Below are 22463 nucleotides of genomic sequence, written 5' to 3'. Positions count from 1 at the left end.
TAAGACAGAAGGTGTGTGCTTCCAGGCGAGGCTGACGGTGCCTGCGGGGGGGTCCTGTGGCCTGGAGTCCGAGGACCCCACCTCTGTTCCACCTGACCCAGGCTGTGGCCTTCTAGGTGTCTTTGGGAGGCTGCCTCCCGCTTGCTGGCCTCAGTTTCCTGGGCTGTGAATTGAATGTCCCATTTGCCAGGATCTTCGCCAGTTTTGGGGATTTAGAATTCTGTAAGGGAGGTGGGGAGCCGGCACACCCCAAGCCTCAGGATGCTCTTCAGTGGAGGTGTCTTGGTGTGGGTTCAGCGCGCCTTTGCTTTGTGGGGGAAGAGCCTAACTGGCCCCAGACATGGAGAATTCCCTGGAAAGGGCGCCCGCTGACTTCCAGAAGCCAGGAGTGCACCCATCTGGGATGACAGCAGCCTCCCCATGTGAGGGCCCTCGGATGGGTGCTTTGAGCTGAATAGTGGAAAGGAGAGCCCCCTAGTTCCTGTAAGGGGAGCTGAGGTACCCAGCTGAGAAGGACTGCTGTGGTTATCTTTTGTCTGAATAACTGCCGCCCCGCCCTGCCCCCCCCCCACCTTCTTGCCCCTTTTACTTGCTCCCGCTGCTGCCTCTGTTTTTTTTTTTTTTAAATTACATTCAAAAAATATGAGGTCCCATTCAACCCCCCCGCCCCCACCCCCCACAGCAACACTCTCTCCCATCATCGTGACACATCCATTGCACCTGGTAAGTACATCTCTGAGTATCACTGCACCCCATAGTCAATGGTCCACATCATAGCCCACACTCTCCCACGTTCCATCCAGTGGGCCCTGTTGAAGCATGGGCTTTCCCTGCCCTGCTGGGCGGGGTGCGGCCTGGAGCTCTCAGCAGTGCCTGCCCAGGGCTGGCTGGGCCCGAGTGAGGGTCTCGGGAATTGCTGAACGAGTGCGATTCAGGGAGAGGCAAAGCCTGCCTGCGGTCGCACACGGGCTTATCGGAGCTGGGGCCGGAGCCCATGCTTGGCCTGGAGGCTGCTGCCTGGGGAGGAGGGTGGGCGGTCTCGACTCCTGGGGTCCCTGCTCTGACCGCCTCCTGTCCCCAGAGCTGCGTGCTTGGCTTGTGGAGAGCGGGGCGGGGGGGGGGGGGGAGGGCCTGGCCGGCCGTGGTGAGAGAGGCACCGGGGGTGGAGTGGGGCTGGCTCTGTGGACGGCAGCGTGTGCAGCGGGTCTCAGCTGGGAGATTCTCTGTGAACTCCAGCCTTCGCTGAGAAAGTCAGTGGCACGGGGCAGGGCCTCGGAGTTGTACAACCCGGCATGGGTCCGCCCTGCGGGACGCTCGGCCTTGGCCAACCCCTGGAGGACAGGTCCTCCCTGGCCCGGGCGTGAGGCCCCGCATCTCCCTTCCCAGCCTCCTTGGTCCCTTGGCCTCAGTTTCCACCAGGCAGCGTGGGTGCAGCCAGAGCGAGCTGTCGTGACTGTCAGTTTGATTCAGTTCAGCATCCCATTGGCCTGTGCTCGCTTCAAAGCACCCAAAGGTGAAGCTCTCCTGGTGTGAGGGTGTCAGCGTTGCCCCCGTACTGCTGCTTCCGTCAGTTGAACACCCATGCCCTGCTCCTGGGGTCACGGGGTCACACTGGGATTCTGTTGGCTCGAGCAGCCCCGAGGGGCAAGGCGGAATGCATGGCTGGAGTGGCAAGCGTCTCTAGAGACAATGGCTGTGGACAACAGGACTGTGAGTTGAGGACCACGAGGTGCTCTGGAGGTCACCGGGTCCCAGACATCGTTTTATAGATCAGGAAACCGAGGGCCAGTGCAGGGAAGGGAGCTGCCCCAGAGCTTAGTGGCTGGCGGGCCGCCCCAGGCTGCCTGGCCATCGCCCGCGAAGCTGCCCCCAATGCCGGGGTCGCTTTTCTGTCGTGGGGATGGCAGCTCACTCATTCATTTTCATATGACCAGTCACGGAAGACCTTTCTCTCAGAGATGCAGCAGTTTGGCTGTCTGTCGTCTCCCGGTGTCTGGGAGTCACGGAGCCTGAAGCAGCACACCCAGGCCAGGGAATTCTCTGTTCCTTGGTGGAGCCGGCACATCCATCTCCTATTTTGACATACTTCATTACACGTTTGCCGATGCAGTCAGCAGCTTGCCTGGCCGTGACCCACTTTTCTTGGCACTGTCAGAAATCTCCACCTTTACGCCGGCATAATGCTGTGTGGATTTGCTGGTTGTGATGGTTTGAAGCTATGTGGACCCCAAGAAAAGTAGGTTCTTTTTAAAAAAATCCATTTTATTGATACGTATTGATAAAGCATACACTCCATCCCAAGTGTATATAATCCATCCAAAGTGTACAATCGCTGGTGTTTGGTATAATCACTTAGTTGTGCATCTGTCAATTCGATTATTATTAGAGCATTTTCACTATTCCAATAATAATAATAAACACAAAACAAACAAAAAAAGCTTAATCCTTTATTAATTACCTTTCAATCTCTCTATGCTTTCCCTGCTGTACATACCTGCTGTTCTGTTTCTGTCTCTCTAGTTTATTTGTATTTTTATTTTGTATAGATGGAGTCGAGCAATATATACCTTTTATCTAGTTTCTTTCACGTAGTATATTTCATATTTTACCCTTAGTGGAAAATTGTTAATATGTTACTGGACACTACCATCCATATGTTGCTTTGGTTGCATTTTTTTTGCCTGATATTAACATCTTGTAACATTAACATACATTTATTCAGTTTCAAAGAAAAGCAATCTTATCTATGCAATATTACCCATATTCATATTCCGCATGAGGTTTCTCTATGCTGTACAGTCCCTTGTTACATTTTTTAGCTTTCCTTCTAGTAACATACATGATCTTAGGCTTTTCCTTTCAACCACTGTCATACTCATCCTGCTAGTAACAAATTCAATGATGTGCTTTCACCATTTCTAAAGATTTATGAGCAACCCTTTTAAAAAAAAACTAATTCTGCACAGATTAACTCTCAGCTTTCCATTCTCTAACCTTCTTCTATTTTCTGATGACCATATTCCAGTTTTTAACTCCATGAGTCTACACAATAACAGCACAGTCATACAGTTATTTGTCCTTTTATGTCTGGCATGCTTTACTCAACATAAAGTCCTCCAGGTTCATCCATGTTGTCATATGTTTCACGACTTCATTTCTTCTTACAGCTGCATAATATTCCTTCATGTGAATACACCACAGTTTGTGTATCCATTCATCAGCTGATAGACACCTGGGTTGCTTCCAACTTTTAGCAATCATGAATAATGCCGCTATGGATATCGGTGTGCAGATGTCTGTTCATGTCACTGCTCTCAGTACTTCTGGGTATACACCCAGTAGTGGTATTGCAGGGTCACAAGGCAAGTCTGTGTTCAGCTTCTTTGGGAACTGCCAAACAGTCCTTCACAGTGGCTGCACCCTTCTACAGTCCCACTAACACTGAATAAACATTTCTGTCTCTCCACATCCTCACCAACATTTACAGTTTTCCAATTTTTTAATAGTGGCCATTCTAATAGGCCTAATAATAGGCCATTCTAATGAAATGATATCTCATTGTAGCTTTGATTTGCATTTCCCTATCCCTAGACATGTTGAACATTTTTTCTTTTGTTTTTCACTACTTGTATTTTTTTCTTTGGACCAAAGTCATTCAAGTCTTGTGCATTTTTTTTTTTTGAAGTACCAGGGCTGGGGATTGAACCTGGGACCTCATGTGGGAAGCTAGTGCACAACCACGGAGCCACATTGGCTTCCCTGAGTTGCTTTTTTGTTTGTTTGCTTGTTTTATTTTCTTTTTTAGAAGGCACCAGAGATCGAATCTGGGACCTCCCATGTGGGAAACAGACACTCAACCGCTTGAGCCACACCCGCTCCCTTTTGCCCATTTTTTAATTGGCTCGTTTGTCTTTTTATTGTTGAGATGTAGCAGCTCCCTGTATATCATGTATGTTAAACCCTTATCGGATGTGTGATTTCCAAATATTTTCTCCCATTGAATAGGCTGCCTTTTCACCCTTTTGACAAAGTCTTGTGAGGTGCAAAAGTGTTTAATTTTGAGGAGGTCCCATTTATCTATTTTTTCTTTGTTGCTAATGCTTCCTGTATAAGGTCCAAGAAACCATCACCTACCACAAAGTCTTTAAGATGTTTCCCTAGATTTTCTTCTGGTAATTTTATGGTCCTAGCTTTTCTTTTTTTCCCCTCTTTATATGTATATATATTTTGGTTCTAACTTTTATATTTAGGTCTTTGATCCATTTTGAGTTGATTCTTGTGTAGCTACTGAGATAGTGGTCCTCTTTCATTCTTTTGTCTATAGATATCCAGGTCTCCCAGCATCATTTGTTGAAGAGACTGTTTTGTCCCATTAACATGACCTTGGTACGTTTGTCAAAAAATCAGTTGGCCATAGAGGTGAGGGTTTATTTCTGGACTCTCAATTATTCCACTGATTGATGTGTCTGTCTTTATGCCAATACCATGCTGTTTTGACCACTGTAGCTTTGTAATGTATTTCAAGGTCAGGCAGTGAAATCCCTCCCATGTTGCTCTTGTTTTTTACAATGCTTATGGCCATTTAAATGCACTTTCCCTTGCAAGTTAATTTGGCAATTGCCTTTTCTGTTTCTGTAAAGTAGGCTGTTGGAATTTTGATTGGTATTGCACAAATCTATAAATCAGTTTGGGTAGGATTGACATCTTCATGATATGTAGTCTTCCAATCTATGAACACAGAGTGTCTTTCCATTTGTTTAGAGTTTACTTGATTTCTTTTAGCATTGTTTTGTAGATTTCTGCATATAGGTTCTGTGCATCTTTGGTTAATTTTTTTTTTTTTAAGATTTATTTCTTTCCGCTTCCCCCCTCCAGTTGTCTGCTCTCTGTGTCCATTTGCTATATTCTTCTGTGACTGCTTCTATCCTTATAAGCAGCACTGGGAATCTGTGTTTTTTTTGTGTGTGTCATCTTGTTGTGTCAGCTCTCCGTGTGTGTGGAGCCATTCTTGGGCAGGCTGCACTTTCTTTCACTCTGGGCGGCTCTCCTTGTGTGTGGGGCTCCCCTACACGGGGGACACCCCTTTGTGGCAGGGCACTCCTTGCGTGCATCAGCACTGCGCATGGGCCAGCTCCACACGGGTCAAGGAGGCCCGGGGTTTGAACCGCAGACCTCCCATGTGGTAGGCAGACACCCTATCCATTGGGCCAAGTCTGCTTCCCAATCTTTGGTTAAATTGAGCCTTAGGTATTTGAGTCTTTTTGTTGCTATTGTAAATGGAATTCTTTTTCCTGATTTCCTCTTCAGATTGTCCAGTACTAGTGTACAGAAACATTACTGATTTTTACATGTTGATCTTGTTTCTTGCCACTTTGCTGAACTCATTTGTTAGCTCAAATAGCTTTGTCATAGACATTTAGAATTTTCTAAATAGAGGATCACGTCATCTGCAAATAGTTAGAGTTTTACTTCCTATTTGGATGTGGTGGCAGTTTGAGATTACTTAATGAATCCCAAAAAGAGAAAGGTTATGTTTGTAAACTAATCTATTCTTCTGGGTGTGATATCCTTTGATTCTATTGTATTCAGTTGAGGGGACCTTGATAAAATTACCTAAGATTTGGGCTTTGATTCGACCACTTCAAACAGGCAGGACTCAGGTGGAGTCCCTGCCCCTTGGTAGGCTGATATAAACAGGCACTCTCTCAAGAAGACACATGGGAGGAGAGAGCTCTGACATGTTTTTTCCTGGGTCCCTGGGGAGAGAGGAGCCATTTTCCTGATAGTTTGCAGCTGACCTTGTGAAGAGACCAGAGCAGTGAGCAGCTGAGAAGGCCTGGAAAGAAATGAGCCCTATGGCAGAGACTGATATAGGAAGCCCTGAGAGACGAGCCCTGTGCCAGCCTGCAGCTGAGATGGGGAAGACGTGGGGCCCAAGGAGCCTCAAGAGGAAGAGGAAGCCCAGGGGGAAGGACCAGGCAGAGGTCGGCGGCCATCTTGCTTCAGCACATGGCAACTGACTTTGGTGAGGAAGAGCCTTGAGTTGGACTCTCTAGGGCATTGTGATTGTAAGCTTTTATTCCAAATAATTATCCTTTATGAAAGCCCACAGATTTTTGGTACTTTGCATTAGCACGCCTTTGGCAGACTATTACAAATAATTTTTTTTTTTCTTGTAATTCACCAAATGTTGAATAACAGTGGTGACAGTAGGCATCCTTGACTTGTTCTGGATCTTAGAGGGAAAGCTTTCAATTTTTCCCTATTGAATATGATGTTGGCTATGGGTTTTTCTTATATGCCTTTTATCACATTGAGGAATTTTCCTTCTATCCCTATTTTTCAAATTGTTTTTATCAAGAAAGGATGCTTGATTTTGTTGCATGCCTTTTCTGCATTGATTGAGAGGATCATGTGTTTTTTCCGCCTTCAATTTGTTAATGTGGTGTATTACATTGATTGACTTTCTTATGTTGCACCAGCCTTTCATACCAGGAATATTTCCACTTGGCCATGATGTGTAAGTATTTTGATATGACGTTGGATTCTATTTGTAAGTACTTTGTTGAGGAATTTTGCATCTATGTTCATTAGGGAGATTGCTCTGTAATTTTCTTTTCTTGTAGTGTCTTTATCTGCCTTTGGTATTAGGATGATATTGGCTTCATAGAATGTGTTGGGTAATTTTTCCTTCTCTTTAGTTTTTTGGAAGAGTTCAAACAAGATTGGTGTGAATTCTTTTTGAAATGCTTGGTAGAATTCACCTGTAAAGCCACCTGGTTCTGGACTTTTCTTTCTTGGGAGATTTTTGATAATGGGTTCAATCTCTTTAAATGTGATTGGTTTGTTAAGTTCTTGTATTTCTTGTAGCATCAGTGTAGGTAGTTTGTGCATTTCTAGGAATTTGCCCATGTCATCTAGGCTGCCTTCTTTTGGCATACAGTTTCATAATATCCTCTTGTGATCCTTTTTATTTCCGTGGGGTCAGTCATAACCTCACCCCTTTCATTTCTCTATTTTATTTATTTGCATCTTCTCTCTTTTTTTCTTTGTTAGTCTAGCTAGTGTTTTGTCAATTTTATTGATCTCAAAGAAACTGCTTTTGGTTTTGTTGATTTTCTCTATTTTTTTTTTGTTCTCAGTTTCATTTATATCTGCTCTAATTTTATTACTTCTTTCCTCCTGCTTGCTTTGGCAGTGGTTTGCTGTTCTGTTTTTAGTGTCTCCAGCTGTTCAGCTAGATCTTTGATTTTAGCTCTTTCTTTTTATTTATTTATTTTTAAAAGATTTTTTATTTTTTCTCTCCCCTTCCCTGCCCCCCCCCCCGCCAGTTGTCTGCTCTCTGTGTTCATTTGTTGTGTGTTCTTCTGTGTCTGCTTATATTCTTGTTAGCGGCACCTGGAATCTGTGTCTCGTTTTGTTGCATCATCTTGCTGTGTCAGCTCTCCGTGTGTGCGGTGCCATTCCTGGGCAGGCTGCACTGCCTTCACTATAGCCTATAAGTTTTGGTAAGTTGTGTTCTTGTTTTTATTCATCTCAATATATTTACTAATTTCACTTACAATTTCTTCTTTAACTGATTATTAGGAGTGTGTTGTTCTGCCTCTACACATTTGTGAATTTACCCCTTTCCTATTATTATTTTCCCATTTCATTCCATAATGATCTGAGAAGATGCTTTGTATAATTTCAATCTTTTTATATTTGTTGAGAGCTGCATTTTGACCTAACATGTGGTCTATTCTGGAGAAAGATCCATGGGCACTTGAGAAGAATGTATAACCCGCTGAATTTGGACGCAGTGTTCTGTATATGTCTGTTAGGTCTAACTCATTTATCATATCGTTCAAGTTCTCTGCTTCCTTGTTCATCTTCTATCTAGTTGTTCTATCTAATGATGTGAGTGGTGTGTTGAAAGTCTCCAAGTATTATTGTAGAGATGTCTATTTATCCCTTTAGTTTTGCCAGAATTTGTCTCATGAATTTTGGGGCACCCTGGTTAGATACATAGATATTTATGACTGTTATTTCTTCCTGTTGGATTGTCCATTATTAAATATAATGGCCTTCTGTATCTCATAACTTTTTTGCATTTAAAGTCTATTCTGTCCGATATTAGTATAGCTACCCCTGTTCTTTTTTTGGTAACTGATTGTATGGAGTATCTTTTCTAACCTTTTACTTTCAGCAGTTTTGTATTCCTGGGTCTAAGATGAGTCCCTTGCATGCAGCATATGTGGATGGCTTGTATTTTTTATCCATTCTGTCAGCCTATATCATTTACATTCAATCATATTACAGTAAATGCGTTATTGCATTTTCTTTTTTTTTTTTCAGGAGGTACTAGGGTTTGAACCTGGGACCTTGTGTGTGGGAAGCAGATGCTCAGCCATCAAGCTACACCCATTCCTCTGTAAATACATTATTTACTTCCACCATTTTATTCTTTGGCTTTCATATGTCATGTTGTTTTTGTCTGTCTTTTTACTCTTTTGGTTATCCTCCCTGATAGTCTTCCCTTCTACCCTCTCCTCCAAGCCTCTCTCTCCTGTCCTTTTTTTCAGGTTCTAAGGCTCCCTTTAATGCTTCCTGCAAAACTGGATTCTTTCTTATGAATTCTCTTAGTTTCTGTTTGTTTGTGAATATTTTAAGCTCACCTTCATATTTGAAAGGACAGTTTTGCTGGATAAAGAATTCTCGGCTGGTAATTTTTCTCTTTTGTATTCTAATTATATCATACCACTGTCTGCTCGCCTCCATGGTTTCTGATGAGAAATCCTTACTAAGTCTTACTGAGCATCCCTCGTATGTCATGGCTTGCTTCTCCCATGCTGCTCTCTGAATTTTCTATCTTTGGTATTTAACATTCTGAGTAGTGTGTGTCCAGAGTAAGTCTATTCTGATTTATTCTGATTGGGATATGCTGTACTTGGCCATATAAATTCATTTCTTTCATGAGAGTTGGGAGGTTTTCAGCCATTATTTCTACCCCTTTTTCCTTTTCTTCTGGAACCCCCATGACATGTATGTTGTTGTATTTTGTATTATTATTCAACTCCCTAAGCTTCTGCTCAATTTTTTCCATTCTTTTCTTTCTCTGTTCTTCTCTCTCTTCAATGTCAGCTGTTCTGTCTTCTGCATCAGTTATTCTTTCTTCTGTCATTTCAAGTCTGCTCTTGTATGCCTCTAATGTGTTTTTTATCTCACCTATTGTGTCTTTGATTCCATAAGCTCTGTTATTTTTCTGTTCAGGTTTTCAAATTCTTCTTTGTGCTCTCCCAGTGTCCTCTTAATGTCTTTTATCTCTTTAGTCATATTGCTTTTCAAGTTGTTGATTTGATTTAGCAGATATGTATGAACCTCGTTGATTAGTTGTCTCAAATCCTGTGTCTCTTCTGGGGCTTTGATATATTCCTTTACTTGGACCTTATCTTCCATTTTCTTAGTATTTTTGCTGGTATCTAGGCATCTGGTTATGATGGTGAGTTTTCTCTGATGTTCAGTTTCTTTTGAGTAGGAATAGTCACAGAAGTCTGTGTGTTGCTGCCATTCTTTGATTCTTGGTTCAACCTGTTCTAGCTTCTTAGGATTATCCCTGTTTAGTTGCTCAAATCCAGACCATGGACCCAGTAATGGGTCCCAGACAAGCTTCCAAGGGCCTTGGGGAGGGAGGCTGTAAAGGCCTGAAAACACCCCTTTCATTTATTTATAAAACTTTTTAACTTTCTTCCATGCTCTTCCTTGGTCCTGCAGCAGATGGCATACTTCTGTAGACCTCTCATTTCAAACCCTGTTTGACTGTGTTTGCTGCAACTTGACTGCAACAGTGTGAACAAGAGCCTCTGAGACCTCACAAATCAAACTTTCTCAGAGGCTCTTCTCCAGCCTTTGCAGAAAGCCTCCTCCCTTTTCTTGGGTAGAAAATAGTTCCATTCCACTCTATGTCCTCAACAACGAGTCCTGGTCAGTATTTAGGGTACATCTTTAGTCCCTTGCCAGCTCCCAAGGCAAACAATGGCACAACCCCACCTGGCCTGGAAGGGCTCCTGGGACACAGCAGACCAAATTTTTTGGCCAAAGCCTGAATTAGCCTTCAGGCTGTGTCCCTCTCTTTTGCCTTCCCTGGGGAGTGGGTCCCTGTGGTTCCCTCTGGCTGTAACACCAACCATAGGCTGGATAATTCAAAGCTGTCTTTTCTGAGGGTGGGGGGATGGGTGCCAGCAGCTACAGCTGCAGCTTTTATTCACAGAGTTTTCTCATTGAGATTCTTTTCCTTTGCTCCTCTCTCTTCTGGGCAGTGTCCAGCCTTCCCCTGGTATCCTCAACCCTAGAACATTATTTTTTTCAGGCTGTTTCTGCTTGTCCTCTAGCTATTTTTCTGGGAGAGAAGTGAGTCTTGTGTCTCTCTAATCCTCCATCTTCCCAGAAGTGAAAAGTATATTCTTAAAGGTAATCCATTCCTGTGGGTGTAAACATATCATAAGTAGGACCTTTTGATGAGGATGCCTCAGTTAGTGTGTGACTTCGGGTAGGTCTTAATCCTCTTACTGGAGTCTTTTTTTTTTCTTTGTTTTTATAATTTATTTTTAATTTTTCTCCTTTTTTGTTATCTTTTTTTTTAAAGATACATAGATCTTTAATGTAACAAAATGTTACATTAAAAAATAAAAGAGGTTCCCATATTCCCCACTCCCCCCCCACACTCCTCCCATATCAACAACCTCTTTCATCAGTGTGGCACATTCATTGCATTTGATGAATACATTTTGGGGCACTGCTATACAGTGTGGGTTATAGTTTACATTGTTGTTTATACTCTTTCCTAGTCCATTCAGTGGGTTATGGCAGGATATATAATGTCCTGCATCTATCCCTGCAATATCATTCAGGACAACTCCAAGTTCCAAAAATGCCCCCATATCACACCTCTTATTCCCTCTCCCTGCCCTCGGCAACTCCCGTGGCCACTGTCTCCACATCAAAGATACAATTTCTTCCATTGCTAGAGTCACAATAATTCTATAGTAGAATACCAGTAAGTCCACTCTAATCAATGTTTAATTCCTCCATCCTGTGGACCCTGGGATGGCAATGTCCATTCCACCTCTAAATTGAGAAGGGGCTTAGATACCATGTGGCTGATGGATGGGATTCTCCAGCTTGTAGCTGTAGACTCTCTTGGTTCCCTGGTGTGATGGTGACCATCCTCATCTCCCTGTTAACTGACCTGGGTAAGTCCAACAAACTGGAGAGTAGGTGTTGCAACTCTGCTGAGGCTCAGGGCCCAGCTGGCACATGGCCAGTCTAGAAATTCAGGTCTTCTGAGCATACACCAACCCAGCACCAACTGCAGGTTCAGTAAAGGTGACAGAAGAGGCATGAGTAGAGAGGACTGTATATTCTGAGAGAAAATTTATAAGAGACTGTAATTCAGAGAGAGAGAGAGAAAGCAAGCCATGGAAGAAGGTAGAAGCAGTGAAACCAGGAAAAGAAAGTAAAGCCCAGCAGATGCTGCCATGTGCCTTGCCATGTGGCAGGGGAGTCCAGGATCACTGGCAGCCTGTCTTCAGGAAGAAAGTGTCATCTTGATAATGCCTTGATTTGGACATTTTCACGGCCTCAGAACTGTAAACTTGGATGCTAATATATTCCCATCGTAAAAGCCAACCCATTTCTGGTGTATTGTTTTCAGCATCCTGGTAGACTAGAACACCAGTTGTTTGCTGTGAGCCCTTGGCTCTCGAGGTGCAGTGGAGATGGGTTAAACTGGACCTCACTGTGGAGAGCCCTTGGTTCTGATCCAACAGGTGATCCATGGGCTGGCCATGTGCAGGCCCAAGAGGGGTGCTGGAGTGGGGACATGCCCCGGGAACCGGATGGGAGGGTCACATGGTCCTCATCTGCACTGTCACAGATGGTCCCCTGTTCTACTAGGTGGGTGGGGGCCCACGGACTGGTGTCCTGCTGAAAGCAGAATCTCAGGGAGACTCTCCTCCTTCTCTGTGGGTAGTTGGAGTCTGCTTGGCAGATCGTGGAACAGCACGGTCAAGGGGAAATACTTGAGAGCCACCTCCCAATTCCTGTTCCAACCAGACCTGCATTGGCCCTGGAGGTAGAAGGAAATAGATGCCATCTTTGCCTTGTGTGCGAAGAACAGGGGCTCAGAGGAAACTACATTCACCTTAGCTGAACTTGTAGCTGGCAGGCCCTGGTCCTAGACAAGGCTCTGTTTGAGGCACCGTCTTAGTTTGCCAGAGCTGCTATGACAAACGCCACGTGATGGGTTGCTTAAACAACAAGGCTTTATTGGCTTAAAGTTTTGGAGGCTTGAAGTCCAATATCAAGGTGTCGGCAAGGCTGGCCTTTCTCCAAAATCTGTAGTGTTGTGTGCTGGCAGATCCTCTGTCCGTGGCTTCTCCTTTCATGTCCAATTAACTTTGCTCTTAAGGACTTCAGCTGTGTTGGATTACAGCCTGCCCTCATTCACTTTGGCCTCACCTTAACTAATCATCACATCTTCCCAGGTCCTGTTTACACACCTGCATGACTTGAGCATGCTCTTTTTTGCCCAGTGGGGCAGACGGGTTGACAGGGAAGGCCATAACTGAGGGCTGCGGCAAATACCTCCCAGGACCCACCTGGGGAGGTGAGAGGCAGCAGTTCCTTCAGGCTTCGGGGCAGGAGAAGGTGGGGCAGCCTTTCCAGGGGGTCTCCATGAGTAAGGGAGTTTTGGAAGGTGGAGGCCGGGGGAGGGTGTGCCCAGCAGAGGCAGTGGCCAGAACGCTGGTGCCCAGGCTCCTGCGGGAAGGCAGGTGGAGGTGGAGCACACGCCTGTCCAGGTCGGCAGGTGGGTGGGGTGCAGCACATGGGGTGCAGGAGGGTAATGGGGGCCTGCGGGGGCAGGGCCAGAATGCTGAGGTGCATGGAGCAGCTGGCTAGAGGGCATCGCTGGCTTTGTGCACATCTGTGGGTGGCAGGTGGAGCGCGGGCCATCCAGCAGCGTGGCCAAGATGGTCCAGGTGCTGATGGACTGGGGAGGGAGGGAAAGGCTGGGTGTGAGGCAGCCAGGGGGGGCGGGGAGCCCGTTTGGGGAGACAGTGCCTTAGGATACCATCCCTGCCTCTGTGCTCCCCAGGACTCTTCCTTCTCCCAGGAGACCCTCCCAATTTCCAAGGACCCTACAGGTTCCCCAGAAACCTCTCCCCTCCCCAAGATCCTTCCTTCTCCCCAGGACCCTCCTGGCCCCCCCAGGACCTCTCCTCCTCCTAGGAACCTCCCTGGACCCCAGAACCCTCCCCCAGGATGACCTCCGATATCCAAAACCCTCCCTGCTCCCCACGACCCTCCTCGATCCCCAGGGCCCTCCACCTCTCTCCAGGACCCTCCCTGCCCCCCCAGGACCCTACCCCTTCCCCAGACCCTCTCTGCTCCCCAGGAACCTCACTTCTCAGTGTTAACACCAGGCCCCCGCAGCCTGGAACCCGCAGCACTGGCAGTGGGGCTGACCAGGGTGGTGGCAGGGAGCCTGCCCAGGGCTCCCGCTGGCTCACACACCAACTCTGAGTCTGGCCTTAGGAAAGTCATTTTTCCTCTGGGCCTCAGTCTCCCCATCTCTGAAGTGGGGTGGGGGGACGATGTTCTTAAGGGCATGTCCCTGGATGGAGGCTGGCCTGGTCCTTGGTGGGTTTGAGGAAATCCTGCTGGAAGGGCTGGAAAGGAAGGTGGGGGGCAGGTGAGGACCCCAGGGGGAGCATCCTAGCAAGGAGGTGAGCCTGGGCCACAGCTGACAAACAAAGCCTGGGTCTGCAGGAGGTGGGCAGGGGCTCAGGCTTGGCAAACTGGGGTGTGTGCCTGTGCGCGTGTACAGGGCACAGGGCAGCTCCCTGCTCGGGTTGTGGGCTCTCGACTCTCCCACTGCAGCGTATGGAGCAGGTGGATAGACTCCCCTGCCCCCGTGTACCTGTCTTCTAAGGAGGGTGAGGGGATTGGCGAGGTGGACCTGCTTAGACCGGGGCGCTCAGTGAACCAGAACTGGGGGAGGTGGAGAGTTAAGACCCGAGGGGGAGGGAAAGGGGGGAGGGCACTCCCAAGTAGGGGTCATTTGTTCCGTTTCCAGAAGAGCAGTTGAGGCTCAGAGAGATACGGGTGTGGGCAGAGCTAGGTGCACCCCAGGCTGATTCTTGTTTGGTCTCTTACTCCAGACAACCCAGAGAGTGGGTCTCGGGCCTGAGTGCTGGCCTGTCCTGGGAGCTTGTGAGAGCTCAGAATCTGGTCCCACCCCAGATCTCCTGCATCGATGAGCTCTCCAAGGGGGTTGCGTGCACACTGAAATCGGAGAAGCACTGGTTTCCAGCATTTGTTCTCAAACTTGGTGGCACATGGGAATCACTTGGTGGGTTTTAACAAAGAGCATTCTTGAGTCTCCATCCCAGCCCATCATGTAGTTGGTCTGGAGTGTGACTTGTGTGATTCTCACGTGTAGCCCAGCTGGAGCCCTCTGCTCTACCTCATATGTCCCTGAGAAATGGGCGGTGCAGAGCTGGCAGTGGCCAGAGCGTAGCCTTAGGTTTCTTAGGTTTCTGGGTTGGCTCAGGTGGGAGGGAGGGGTGGTGGCTCGGCCTGTGGCCTGCTGCCTGCTGCAGCCTCAGAGCAGAATGGCTTGGTGCTGCCTCCAGAAGGCAGTTATGGTAACTCTTATGTCCTTCAAAGCACTTCCCAGCCTGGACCTGTGTTAAAACGGAACCAGGAATAAACAGCCTGGGCAGCCCAGAAGCAGGAGCCGCTGGAGCCCAGGTATGCAAGCTGAGCAGGGGGCATGTGGTGGTGGGGACAGTGTGATATGTGCAGAAGAATCAGCAGAGCACCTGGGAGGGGTCAGCACACACAGAGGCCTGGTGTCCATTGGGGCTCCCAATGGAGAGTGGGAATGGCAGTTTGGGGCCAGGCGGTGACTAGTCTTGAGGGAGATTTCATAGTTGCACAATCATTAACCAAAGAGAACACGCAGAATCAGGCTCAGTCTGTTCTACAAATGGGGAAACAAAGGTCCAGAAAGCTGAAGAGGGGGCCCAGGGTCACAGGGTAACTTAGTGCCTAAAGCAGGATGAGGCCTGGCCTTCCAGCTCCTGATCAGCTGGGCTTCTGCTGGGGGTGTGCTTGAGCCTCAGAGGCATGTGGACCTCCTGCCTGCAGGTGGACGCCGGCTGAGGTCTTGCTCATGGTGGCAGGAACTCTGTCATGGAAAGGGTATGAGGCCCTGTCTGAGGCCACTGGGAGAGTGCTGGGGTTGGAAGTCCACCCCCAGCCCTTCTGTTTAGCTATAAAGAATGTCCAAAGGCCTGTGTGTCCTGCCTTCACCTGGCTCTGGAGCCACCTTTTCAGACCTCACCTTTCCCTCACCCCTGAAACACACACAGCCCACCTTTCTGTGCACACAGCATGTCCAGTTGGACACTTCCTTTCCTGTTGAGGGTTCTGTATCCTTATTGATTTTTGTCTACTTGTTCTGTAAATTATTGAGAGAGGATTATTGAAATCTCCAACTACAATTGTGGATTTGTTATTTTCTCCTTGCAGTTCTATCAATTTTTGCTTCATATATTTTGATGCTTTGTTATTAGGGACATAAACATTTAGGATTGTTATGTTCTCTTGATGAATTGACCACTCATAATTATGAAAAGACCCTCTTTATGTCTGATTAGATTCTTTGCTCTGGCATCTACTTCTGATATTAATGGAGGAATTCCACCTTTCTTTTAACTAGGGTTACCACAGTGTATCTTAAAATTTTTTTCTTTTAACTATTTAAATCCTTTTATTTAAAGTAGGAGTCTTGTGCGGCCTTTTAATCTTATCTGCCAATCTTTGCCTCTTAATTGAGGTGTTTAGATCATTTAGTTTAGATACCAGAGGTTAAACCTGGGTCCTTGTACATGTGGAGTGTGTGCTCAACCACTGAGCTACACCCACTCCTAGATAATTTACTTTTAATCTGATTATTAATGTGGATAGGTTTAAATCTACCATTGTACCATCATCATTTCTTCCCCCCCCTTCTCTCTTTTGCTGCCTTCTTTTGGATTTTGTATTTTTTTTTAATGATTCAGTTTTATCATCTTTCTTTGCTGATTGGCTGTGACTCTTTCTTTTTGTTACTTTAATGGCTGCTTTAGTGTTTATAGCCTACATCTTTAACTTATCATAGTCTATCATCAAGTGATACTATACCAATTCATGTATAGTATAAAAACCTTACATTTCTCCTCTCCTGAACTTTATGCTATTGCTGTCATACATTTTTACTTAAACTTCTAGGGAGTGTGTAAGTGCTCAACTTGTGACAGTGTGTTATATCATTGGTGGAGACCCAAACAATGAGTGGGAAGGTGTACGGGGTGGCCTGATGTTCTCAAACATAGGGAGTTGTCTCTCGAGAGAATTGGTGGCTCCCAATGGGGGAGGACAGTCTAGTGTGTTAAGCCCTCAGCATTTTTGCAAGTGAATCTGGTCCTTCAAGCAGTGAAGCTTCATTGTCACTGTGGGCCCTGAGGGGAGGGGGGGGGAGGAGGAATAGAACAGATGAAATTAGGGTAACTAGGGGGCAATGGAAGTGTTCCACAAGATTGTGCAATGATGGATATAGGACATGTTAAATTTCGCCAAAAATGTATAAAAATCTATAGGCTAAAATATAAACCATAATGTAAACCATAATGGAACTAAAAATTTAGAAAATTGTATAGTCTAAAATATAAACCATAGTGTAAATCAAAATGGAATCATGTTTGGTAGCTATGTTTTAATATCTGTACATCAGCTGCAGCAAATATAACATGGACATGTAAAAAAATCCTTGCTGGGGAAGGGGAAAGAGCGTTTGATGTTGGATAGATGGGAGTCCCCTATATTGTATAGGTGACTTTAGTGTGATCTAAAACTTTTTTGAAGACAAAATTAAAAATTAAAAAAAAAAGGATGTAGACACTCAGTAAGGAATGAAAGAAATTGCCTTGCCACTGTACATACAGGGTAGCACCTAATACAGTGATGAAAGGCAAAACATCAGAAACAAAGTTTTATGATATTCTTCATTTCTTTTTTTTTTTTTCAAAGATTTATTTATTTATTTAATTTCCCCCCCTCCCCTAGTTGTCTGTTCTTGGTGTCTATTTGCTGCGTCTTGTTTCTTTGTCCGCTTCTGTTGTCGTCAGCAGCACGGGAAGTGTGGGCGGCACCATTCCTGGGCAGGCTGCTCTTTCTTTTCACGCTGGGCGGCTTTCCTCACGGGCGCACTCCTTGCGCGTGGGGCTCCCCCACGTGGGGGACACCCTTGTGTGGCACGGCACTCCTTGCACGCATCAGCACTGCGCATGGGCCAGCTCCACACGGGTCAAGGAGGCCCGGGGTTTGAACCAGGGACCTCCCATATGGTAGACGGACGCCCTAACCACTGGGCCAAAGTCCGTTTCCCTCTTCATTTCTTAATACCCCAAATTACTTTATTTTAGTTTTTCTAAATCAGTATGTATTCTATTTCTAATCTTTAAACCTATCATTACTATTTCATTTTCCTACTAATTGAATTTGGCAATATATTAGGCTTCAGTTTTGAAGAAGTTTTGGACCACAGAGGGGTTCAACTATGGCAGGGGAGGAACATTGGTGTGGGGTGTTATTGATGGGGGGCACATGGTTGGGAGGGAGTTTTCCAGGGCATGTATATAGGGTATATAAAAATGCTCGGATATTCGTTGGGTATTTTCATAGTAGTTACACTTACAAATGACAACTGAGCTAGTGCTGAGTTCCTATCCAGGGGAGCTCTGTCACATTCCCCAATGGACAAGTGCAAGGGCACAGACCAGTGAAGAAGGATGGTCCAATGATGAGCCTTTGATACTGGTGACTATGCTTATGAGCCTGTGTGCTTGAATTTTCAACTAGGCCTAGAGCTGCAGGGTGCCTAAGAGTTACCTCCTGAGAGCCTCCATGTTTCTCAAACGTGGCCACTCTCTAATCCATACTCAGCATATAAATGCATTACTTCCCCCACCCCCCATGTGGGACATGACTTCCAGTGATGAGCCTCCCTGGCACCGAGGGATTACTACCAATCACTAGCTGGTGATGCAACTAGGAAAAACCTTGAATAAAGGTGGAATAATGGTAAAGACAAATGAGTTTATATGGCTAAGAGTCTTCAAAAAAGATTTGGGAGGTCATCAGAGGAGTTGCACTTATGCACATCTCAGCAAGATCCTAGAGATAGCCAAAGTAGATACAATCCCAGGTACTGGTGCTCCTGAGGGCTACAGAGACACACAGGTTCTATGGTCATGAAAGATGGGTCTGGAGTCAGTGGGCCCTACTTTGGAATTTGTGTTCCTGACTGTGATTGAGTTGGACTCAGATGCGATCTTTCTACACATGCCTCTTCTGTTAATTTTACTGAACCTGTGGTTGGCACTGGGGTTGGTGTATACTCAGGAGACTTGAATCTCTGGACTGTCCATGTGCCAGCTGGGCCCTGAGCCTCAGCAGAGTTGCAACTCCTACTCTCTGGTTCATTGGATTTGCCCAGGTTGGCTAACAGGGAGGTGAAGATGGTCAACCACCACCCATGGGAATTAAGAGTGCCTGTAACTGCAAGCAAGAGAATTGCATCCATCAACCAGGTGGGGCCTAAGCCCCCTCTTGATTTAGAGGTGGAGTGGACCTCACCATCCCAGGGTCCACAGGATGGAGGAATAAAATATGGATTAGAGTGGACTTACTGGTATTCTACCATAGAACTATTGTGGTTCTAGCAATTGAAGAAGTAGTATCATTGATATGGAGACAGTGGCCACAGTAGTTGCTGAGGGCAGGGGGAGGGAAGAAGAGATGTGATGTGGAGGCATTTTTGGGACTTGGAGTTGTCTTAAATGATATTGCAGGGACAGATGCTGGACATTATATATCCTGCCATAACCCACTGACTATACTGGAGGAGAGTGTAAACTATAATGTAAACTATAATCCATGCGGTGCAGCAGTGCTCCAAAATGTATTCACCAAATGCAATGAATGTGCCACACTGATGAAAGAGGTTGTTGATGTGGGAGGAGTGGTGGGGATGGGGTGTGGGGTATGTGGGAATCTCTTATATTTTTAATATAACATTTTTTGATCTATATATCTTTAAAAAAAGACATAAAAAATTTAAAAAATTTATAAACAAATCTCACAATATGTTGCCATTATTGTTTTCACAGTCAGTTTTAAAGAGATTTAAACATTGAGAAATACTTTTATATACTTACTGACAGTTGCTATTTCAGTTGCTCTTTATTCCTTTTTATAGATTCATATTTATATTTATCATATTTTTTTCTGCCTGGAGAATACATTTCTTGTGGTGTGCTTGTGCTGGTGATAATTTCTTTCTAGCTTTATTGGTATATAATTCACACTCCATACAATTCACTCATTTAATGTATAGAGCTCAATGTTTTTAAAAATAAATTACTTTTTCATTGTGGTAAGATATACATAATATAAAAATCATTTTAACCATTTTAAGTGAACAATTATTTGACATTAAGTACATTGGACAATACTATGTAACTTTCACCAATATCTATTTCCAGACTATTTTCATCTGTAATGGTGCCTTGATTTGGACATTTCATGACCTCAGAACTATAAGATTTTCCCATAATAAAATTCCCATTTAAAAAGCTAACCCATTTCTGGTACCATTACAGATAATTTCTCACCAAAGCCAGCTTCTGGTGATCCTGGTGTCTTGCCATGTGGTGAAGCAAGATGGTGGTTGGTCTCTGCAGAGGTCCCCACTCTCCCTTCCATATTCCACCATCTCCTAGAGCTCAACTGTGGGTGATCAGGCATATGGCTTGTGTTTTCAGCCTTGAGCTGCTCCATGGGCCCAGCCCTTTGGGGGCTTCATGCTTCAGCTTTGGCTGCTAGCAGTTCTCATATCCCCTCTCCCACATGGATGAGGCAAAATGGCAGAACTCCCTCTTCTTTCTGTCTCCTTCTCTTGTGTTCTCAGTTCATATAAGACCAAGCAAGAGGGTGAAGACCTAACCTGAATTATGCCTCATTGATGTGGTCCAATCAAATGTCCTAAAGCATTCTAATATAAGTGGTCTAATCAAAGTGAATCTAATGCAATCAAAGGGTACCACACCCACAGGAATGGATTAGTTTAAGAATGTAGTCTTTGGGGATTCAAAAAAGAACTTAAACTATCACAATGACTTAAGGGTTCCTCCATGCTGTAGTATGTACCAGTACTTAACTTATTTTTCAGATGTACCAAATTTTGTTTATCCATTCATCCGCTGATGGACACTTGGATTGCTTCTATCTTTTGGCTATTATGACTAATGCTGCAGTAAACATTGGTATACAACTATCCATCTGAGTCCCTGCTTTCATTTCTTTTAGGTGTATACCTAGAAGTGGAATTGCCAGGTCATATAGTAATTCTGTTTAACATTTTGAGGAACTGCCAAACTATTTTCCACAGTAGCTGCCCCCATTTTAACTCCCCACCAACAGTGTACAATGGTTCCAATTTCTCTGCATCCTTGCCAACACTTGTTATGTTCCATTTTTTTTAAAGTAATAGCCATCCTATTGTGTGTGAAGTGATATCTCATTGTACTTTTACTTTGCATTTCTTTAATGGTTGAGCATGTTTTCAAATATATATGGGCCATTTTAATATTATGTCTTCTTAGGAGAAATGCCTATTCAAATTATTGGCCCATCTTTTAATTGGATTTTTTTGTTGTTGTTGAGTTGTAGGAGTTGTTTATATACTCTGGATATTAAGCCTTTATCAGATAAGTGGTTTTCAAATATTTTCTCCCATTCCATAGGTTTTTTCATTCTCTTGATAATGTCCTTAAATGCACAAAAGTTTTAAATTTAAATGGAGTCAATTTTATCAATTTTGTTGCTTGTGCTTTTGGTGTAAAAATCTAAAAACACAATGCTTGCTACAAATTATCTGAAGATACTTCTCTATGTTTTCTTATAAGTACTTTGTAGTATTGGCACTTATATTTATGTTGTTTATCCATTTTGAATTAATTTTTGTATATGGGGAGAGATAGGGACCCACATTCATTCTTTTGCATGTGATTTCCAGTTGTCCCAGCACCATTTCTAAAGAGACTAGATTTTCTCCATTGAATGGACATGGTACCTGTGTAAAAAAATCAGCTAGCTATAGGTGTGAATTTATCTTTAGAATCTCAATACTTTTCCACTGATCTACATATCTCTCCTTATGCCAGGACCACATTGCTTTAATTACTGTCGACTTGTAGTAGTTTTGAAACCAGAAAATGCGAGTTCTCCAACTTTGTTTTTTCAAGATTGTTTTGGCTTTTTCTGCTCCTTGCAATTCCATATGAATTTGAGGATCAGCTTTTTGATTTCTTCAAAAAAGGCTGTTGGAATTTTGATAGGGATTGCAGTGAATTTATAGATTGCTTTAGACAGCATTGGCATCTTAACAATATTGTCTTCCAATCCATGAACACAGGGTGTCTTTCCATTTATTTAGGTCTTCTTTAATTTCTTTCAGCAATGTTTTCAGTGTACAAGTCTTTAACCTCATTGGTGAAATTTATTCCTAGGTATTTTATTTTTTAGATGCTGTATTAGTCAGCCAAAGAAGTGCTGATACAAAATACCAGAAATCTGTTGGCTTTTATAAAGGGTATTTATTTGGGGTAGAAGCTTATGGTTACCAGGCCATAAAGCGTAAGTTACTTCTCTCACCGAAGTCTATTTCCACATGTTGGAGCAAGATGGCTGCCGATGTCTGTGAGGGTTCAGGCTTCCTGGGTTCCTCGCTTCCCAGGGCACCATTTTTCTCTGGCCTCAGCTGGTATACTTTCTCCACAAGGCCAGTTGTAGACTGTCAGGCTAACAGCTCTGTCTCTCTCACTGGGGCTTTTGCTGTGTCTAAGGAGCCATCTCTATTCCTCTGTGTTCTTGTCCCAGACTCTAACTCAGAACTCCAACCTCCCTTCTCTGCCATTCGGTTTCTCCCCTTGGTGGGAGGGGATGCAACATCCTACTGATGTGGTCCAATCAAAGCCTTAATCATTATTTAATCAAGTAAAAGTATAACTTCTGAATCCAGTACACTCTAATATGCCCAGAGGAAAAGACCAGTTTACAACATAATCCAATATTTTCTTATGGAATTCATCAATAATTTTAAACTGCTACAGATGCTATTGTAAAGGAAGTTGTTTTCTTGATTTCCTTTAGGATTGTTCATTATTGGTGTATACAAACACAGCTGACCTCTGCACGTTTATCTTGTATCCTGCAATTTACTGAATTTGTTTATTGGTTCTAGTAGCTTTATTGTGGTATTTTTGAGATTTTCTATATATAGGTTCATGCAATCTGTAGGATAGGGATGTGTTGAC

General features: G+C 44.5%; 1 protein-coding gene across 1 annotated transcript in view; it reads left to right on the top strand.

Moving 5' to 3' along the window:
- RAMP3 (receptor activity modifying protein 3) overlaps window positions 1-22463 on the top strand; it is a 36758-nt gene that overhangs the window by 798 nt on the left and 13497 nt on the right. The gene's annotated exons all lie outside the window — the stretch shown is intronic.

The sequence above is a fragment of the Dasypus novemcinctus genome, chromosome 5, assembly GCF_030445035.2.
Source record: "Dasypus novemcinctus isolate mDasNov1 chromosome 5, mDasNov1.1.hap2, whole genome shotgun sequence".
Classification (NCBI taxonomy): Eukaryota; Metazoa; Chordata; class Mammalia; order Cingulata; family Dasypodidae; genus Dasypus; species Dasypus novemcinctus.
Note: the sequence above shows the minus strand (reverse complement) of the source record. Positions and strands in the feature narration are given on the sequence as shown.